Genomic DNA, 6,208 nt, shown 5'->3' with positions numbered 1-6,208 from the left:
AGCAGGGGGGGTTGGATAGGGGATGGGGTCCTGGGGGGGCAGTTAGGGATGGGGGTCCAGGGAGAGGGCATCAGGGGACAAGGAGTGGGGGGGGTTGGATGGGTCAGGGGTCCTGGGGGGCCTGTCAGGGGAGGGGGCTTGGATAGGGGATGGGGCAGTCAGGGGACAGGGAGCAGGGGGGGTTGGATGGGGGTGGTGTCCTGGGGGTTGGTTAGGGGCAGGGGGGTCCCACGATGGGGTGGTCAGGGGAGAAGGTGCAGGGGGGGTTGGATGGGTTGGGGATTCTGAGGGGGGCAGTCAGGGGGTGGAAAGTGGGAAGGGACGGATAGGGGGTAGGGGCCAGGCTGTTTGATGAGGCACAGCCTTCCCTACCCAGCCCTCCATACCGTTTCGCAACCCCGATGTGGCCCTCGGGCCAAAAAGTTTGCCCACCCCTGTACTAGCATTATCCAACTGCCTTAATGGCCCCATGGCCCCATGGACAGTTTGGCATAAATTAAAGCAATCTTGAGACTCCTTGGTTTTATGCCAGAAACCCGAGCAGCCCCAGCTAGTCCCAAGATCAAAGTATGTGGGGGAAGAGGAGAATGTATGGGTACTGTAAAGCTATCTTTGTCCACCTCTCCTGATTACACCAAGTGCAGCTCAGACACAGCCCTAAGTCTGGGACATAGTATTCAAATAGTTCTGAATTATTTATACTGCGGTCAGTTTTCATTTTGTATTGGGCTGGCAACATGCCTTTGGAAGCTTAGCATTTCCCTCAAATAGTGACCCCTTCACTTTAGAGTAAACTCTTGTCTTTGGTGGCAGGATGGATTATTAAATATCAAAGGTAACAGTGTGAACCTATTGCACCTCTGTTTGTACATCCTGACCCTGATTCTCTTCTATCTTACATCTTGTGTCATTATTTACACTGCTACCAAGTGGGTGTAAAATGCTATCAAATCATAATGGTAGCATTTTCACCCACTTTCTAAAGGCATAAATGTCAACACAGAAGGAAAGGCAGGGGACAATCAGACCAACGGGCTTTCCACCTGCCTCAGTACAGATTTCAAGGTTTGGGGTTGTGACGTACTCTATATGATCTTATAAAAGTATGCTGATGAGTGTGAATATAATGTAACTAAAATATGCTTCATGCAAAAGGTCTTTTGTAAGATATCATTACAAATCGTATAATCTACTGAGCGTGGTCATCCTATTTGTATAAATGTATCACTCTTGTATCTGAAACTAAGAAATATGAAATATAACTCTGAGGGCCTATAGTAGTTATGCAAAGTGTGGGCCATTAGTGATGGTTTGGAATCATGATGGCTCCCATCAACCAGGACAATTGCATGTGGATGGCTCTCCTGGTAGGTAGGACTTCCTGTGAGTCAGGCTGGGAGGAATGAAGGCTTGGGGTCTCACAGGAAATGTGACCATGTCACCTGGTACTGAAATCCATCTTAAACCTGGTGCTTTTCCATTTGGGGCTGGACAGGGACCCAGATAGACAAAAGATTCCCGCCTTGTGACAAAGCCATATAAGGGGGTGGAACAGAACAAGGGAGTCAGCCATCATGAGAAATCCCCTAGCTACCACATGTGCTGGAACAAGGGCTGTACCGGGGAAAGGATTGTGCCCAGTCTAGAAAGGTGTCTGGTCTATGAAAGAAACTTATTGAAACATCTCTAAGAGTGAGATTTTACCTGTATTCAGTTTTTATTAATGTACTAGACTTAGACTTGTTTTATTTAGAGTGTTTTATTTTATTTTGCTTGGTAATTCACTTTGTTCTATCTTCTACTACTTAGAACCACTTGAATCCTACTTTCTGTATTTAATAAAATACATTTTTAGTTATTAATTAACCCAGAGTATGTATTAATACCTGGGGGGGGGGCAAACAGCTGTGCGCACCTCTCTATCAGTGTTATAGAGGGCAAACAATTTATGAGTTTACCCTGTATTAGCATTATACAGGGTAAAACAGATTTATTCAGGGTTTGGGCCCCACTGGGAGTTGGGCATCTGAGTGTTAAAGACAGGAACATTTCTGTAAGCTGCTTTCAGTTAAGCCTATAGCTGTTAGGGGATGTGGTTCAGACTTGGGTCTGGGTTTGCAGCAGACTAGCGGGTCTGGCTCAAACCAGGCAGGACACTGAAGTCCTAAGCTGGCAGGGCAGGAAAGCAGGAGCAGAAGTACTCTTGGCACATCAGGTGGCAGCTCCCAGGGGGTTTCTGTGATCCAACCCATCACGGGGTATAACTGCAAAGCCCTACGTAGTGTGGGACCCAGCTACCTCTAGGACCGCATCTCCCTTTATCTATCATCACACTGACTGATCAGCTGTAGTGCTGTTGTTAACTGGCCCAAGCTTTGAACTTTTGAGATCTAGAAGCAAGGCATTTTCCAGTTTCCTAGGGAGGGAATGAGTTTGTGGCTAAAGCACTGGGATAGAACTAAAAGAGCTGTGACCTTGGGCAAACCCATTCATTTATCTGTGCTTCAGTTTCCATACACACATGCCCCATCTTAAAAGTGGGGATAATACCTACCTGAAAGTGCTTTGTAAGGTTAAATTTGTTGGACCTGATTCTCCACCACATATCAGGGGAGATGTTCAAAGACACAACGGGCACTTGATTCCCCTTGACAGTCAATGGGAGCCAGGCACCTAAATGCCCTTTGTGCCTTTGAATATCTCCCCCTGCACCCACAATTGGTTGTGGGTTGTCCCAGCATGGCAGCATTTTGGAGGTTAAGAAAATAACTTCTCCTAAGGGCAGAAGTATTCTAGGAATAGTCATTGTTGTGTGTTTTTATCGCACCTAGCACAACGGGGTTCATAGGTGCTACAGCAACACAAGTCATAGTATTGTCCAGTAAAAGGACTCTGGCACCTCCTCTAAAGCATCTATTACTGGTCCCAGTCAAACACAGAATGGACGAGCAGGGCTGCCAAGTATCACACCTCTTCATGTAACACTCATGCCTGCAGCACTTTCCTATAGCCCCGCTGAATTCTTGTGTAACCCCACTGGGCTCTGGAGAGGCTGCAGCTGAGATTCCTCTTGCCATTGCTCCTCCCAGGCACCGGGGGCTGCAGGGAGCCACGTGGCCTTTCTGCATCCCCTCTCACTGGCTCTCTCTCCTGGGGTTGTCAATCATGCAGCAGCATCCTAGAAGCAGTGTGGAGAGGGAAGGACTCCACCTGCTCACACACACCCACACCCACTGCCTCTGTGCCCCAAAATTGTCCCAGCACCTCCCCACACACTCAACTACCCCTACTCAGCTGCCCCCCAGCACCGCCACAGAACTGCCCCAGTCACTCCCTGAAGCTGCTTGATGTCTTGACTGGGGCTGGGGCAGTCAGTCCCAGTGGTCAGAGCTGGAGTCAAGCCTGGGGTCAGACAGGAAACAGGAGCCGTAGCCAAGGGCCAGCACAGAGTCAAAATCCAAGGAGTCGGAGCCTAGCATTGGAGCTGAAGCAGTCAGGAACCGAGGCGACAGGGTTCAGGGACTGAGCGAGGCTGAGGGCAGGAGCTGGGAACAAGGTGGGACTGAAGTCAAGGATCGGGGATGAGTCTAGGAGTCAGGTAGTAGATGGCAGGATCTATAGCAGCAACAAACCAGGATCCACCTTGTTGTATAGACAACTTCCTGTGTCTTTCTGGTTTAAATAGTGTACTCAGAGCAATCAGGGGCTCCAGAGCTCCAGTCGGGTCCCTGGGGATGTTACCTTTAGTGGCATGTAAGGCTGTAGAGTTCTCTATTCTCCAGACATTAGCAGGCCTGTCGGGTGGTGGTGGTATTGTGGATGCAGCAGTGGCCCGAGAGCTCATGGATCCGGCTTGAGGACTCATGGATCATTGCATAATACCCCCTCCACACACTTAGGGTGCTCCCAGGACCTTACAGGACCAGGCTTCCCAGGCTGGACTCTATGGAGGCCTTCATGGGTTCTGGAGCATGGATGTTGTCAGCAGGTTCACAGGAATGTTCCTTGGAGCTATCTCCCTCCCAACTGATGGGATACTGTAGCAAGGAAGCACGGCCTCCCTCAGATGCGGAGGGAACACCGCAAGCTGCCTGGTGGAGCCAGGAGGGCCACGCCCCACATGCCGGAAGCAGAGGAGCGGAACAGGAAGGGGAAGTATAAAAGGCTGGCATGGCAGCTCAGTGAGGGAGCCGCTGAAGGAGACAGATGCTCTTTCCCTGCTGCTGGAGTGGGACACCAAGGAAAACCATTACTGCCCCGGAGACCAGTCTGAGTTTCCAGAGAGCCCTGCCACTGCCGATGCTGAGGAACTGCTGCCGCTACCCTTGGCAGTGTACCCTGGGGAGACTGAGGATGCCTTCTGGACATGGGTACACCCGAGGGGGAGAGTAGGAAGCAGCCCAGGCAGCAGTCTGGTTGACAGCTGGCCTGGTACAGGGTCAGCATGTTGTGGGCAGATCCCCACTGACCCAGTGGTGGACCACTCCGTCACTGTTAGGGCCCTGGGCTGGGATGCAGTGGAGTTGGGTGGGCCCATGTCGCCCCAGCCACCCCACCCCTGGGGTGGCAGTACTCCCCCTCCTCAGGCCAGGAGACCTGCGCTCCTTGGGACTCCCTACGTGGGCCCCGTAGACTGCGTGACGCTCTCCCTTACCTGGGCCTCATAGACTGGACTGGTGCTACAGCTCTGCCTGACTGCAGGCCAGAGCCTTGACTGTTTGCTGCTCTGTCCTCCTTAATGGCCAGGCGAATAAACTACTATCGCTCTACCTTGTTGTGGCCCAGAGTCCAGACTGTTCACAGCCCTGCCTTGCTTGAGGGCCAGGGCACATTGAGAACTGTTAATTCCCCCTTTTTTTCTTAGTGTGGAGAAGAATTTAGTAGACCAAACTTCGAGGAGGGCTGCACCAACTTACAGGTACCAAAGGGTACTCCACTTCATTCTGGTGTCAAGGATGTTATGGATGATAGATTCCTCACGTGACTCCCTGGAAACTCCCAACAGAAGTGTGTATGGTCAGGGACTCACCCAGTACCTGCTTCCTGGGAGTGCATTTGGGGAAAGGTTCTCTCCTGTTCACATTTACTCCCAGAGATGTAGGGGGGCTCATTTCCCTCCCTTTCTTGTGAGAGAAATTTCACACAGTCCCCCAAAACTTGGCTGCTTAGATAGACCAATGTGTTCTCAACCTGTACGACTGTTCCTGTGATCAAACCCATCCACCTCATCCCTTCAGTGGGAGTGCCTGGACACAAACTCTGCAGAGAGATAAGAGGGGTTGCTAGGTTTTTCCCACAAACTCTGCAGAGGGATGACGGGTTATTCCCTCTTCCTGTTTGGGATGGGCTGACAACCATTTCCAAAGCTGCTGGACATTTTTATCTGCACTGCTCTTGTTTCTCATGTTCTGTCCATGAATATGGCATAGACAATCTCCCCTGAAATGTGGTGGAGAATTGGGTCCAATGAAGTTAGCCTTACAACCACCCTTTTATGGCATATCTGAATTTTTCAGATTGGAAGAGGCTAAGATGAAGAAGAGAGAGTCTTAGAGCCAAGCAGCTTCTGATCAGTTCCCGTTAGTATGGCAGAGGGCAGCTGCTTTCAGCATGCATTTAGTTAGTAATTTAATACTTCCCATATGCTTGACATTGTACAGATTATAGAGGGAAACATAGTCCCTGTCCCAACGACTCCACAATCTAAATACTCACAGTCAGTCTTGTCTGTCTCATTGCTGCAGCGTAGACAGGAATGGTAGGGTAGAGATGTTGTTTTGGCCATCACCTCAGTCCTGCTGCTCTATGAAGAAACAAGCCATGCTTGTTCTGTATGGCTGTTCTGAGTCTTGGTGGAAAGGGGGCTCTCTTTTTCTTGATGGGATTCCAGGACATAATTTTGTCTTTATCTGCCTGATTTATGGAATTATCCTTGCCCTCCCCACCCAAGAAGATGGGTCCTCAGATGATTCTTTTCCCTCCTCTGCCTGCAAGATAAAATCTCTAGGAGGGGAATCTCTCTTTCTCACTCTTGTCTAGAAGATGGAGACCCTGGGTGGAGCTTTGTCTTTTACACTCTGTCATGAAAAAGCGTTCCCTCGGCAAAGCTTTCTCTTTTCTCCTCCCCAATCCAAGACATGGGATCCATGGGGATAAGAGGAAGCTTTTTGTCCCTGCCTGGGAAATTGGAGTCCCTCATTGATGGCTT

Source organism: Lepidochelys kempii, chromosome 1 (genome assembly GCF_965140265.1).
Source record: "Lepidochelys kempii isolate rLepKem1 chromosome 1, rLepKem1.hap2, whole genome shotgun sequence".
Lineage (NCBI taxonomy): Eukaryota > Metazoa > Chordata > Testudines > Cheloniidae > Lepidochelys > Lepidochelys kempii.
Note: the sequence above shows the minus strand (reverse complement) of the source record.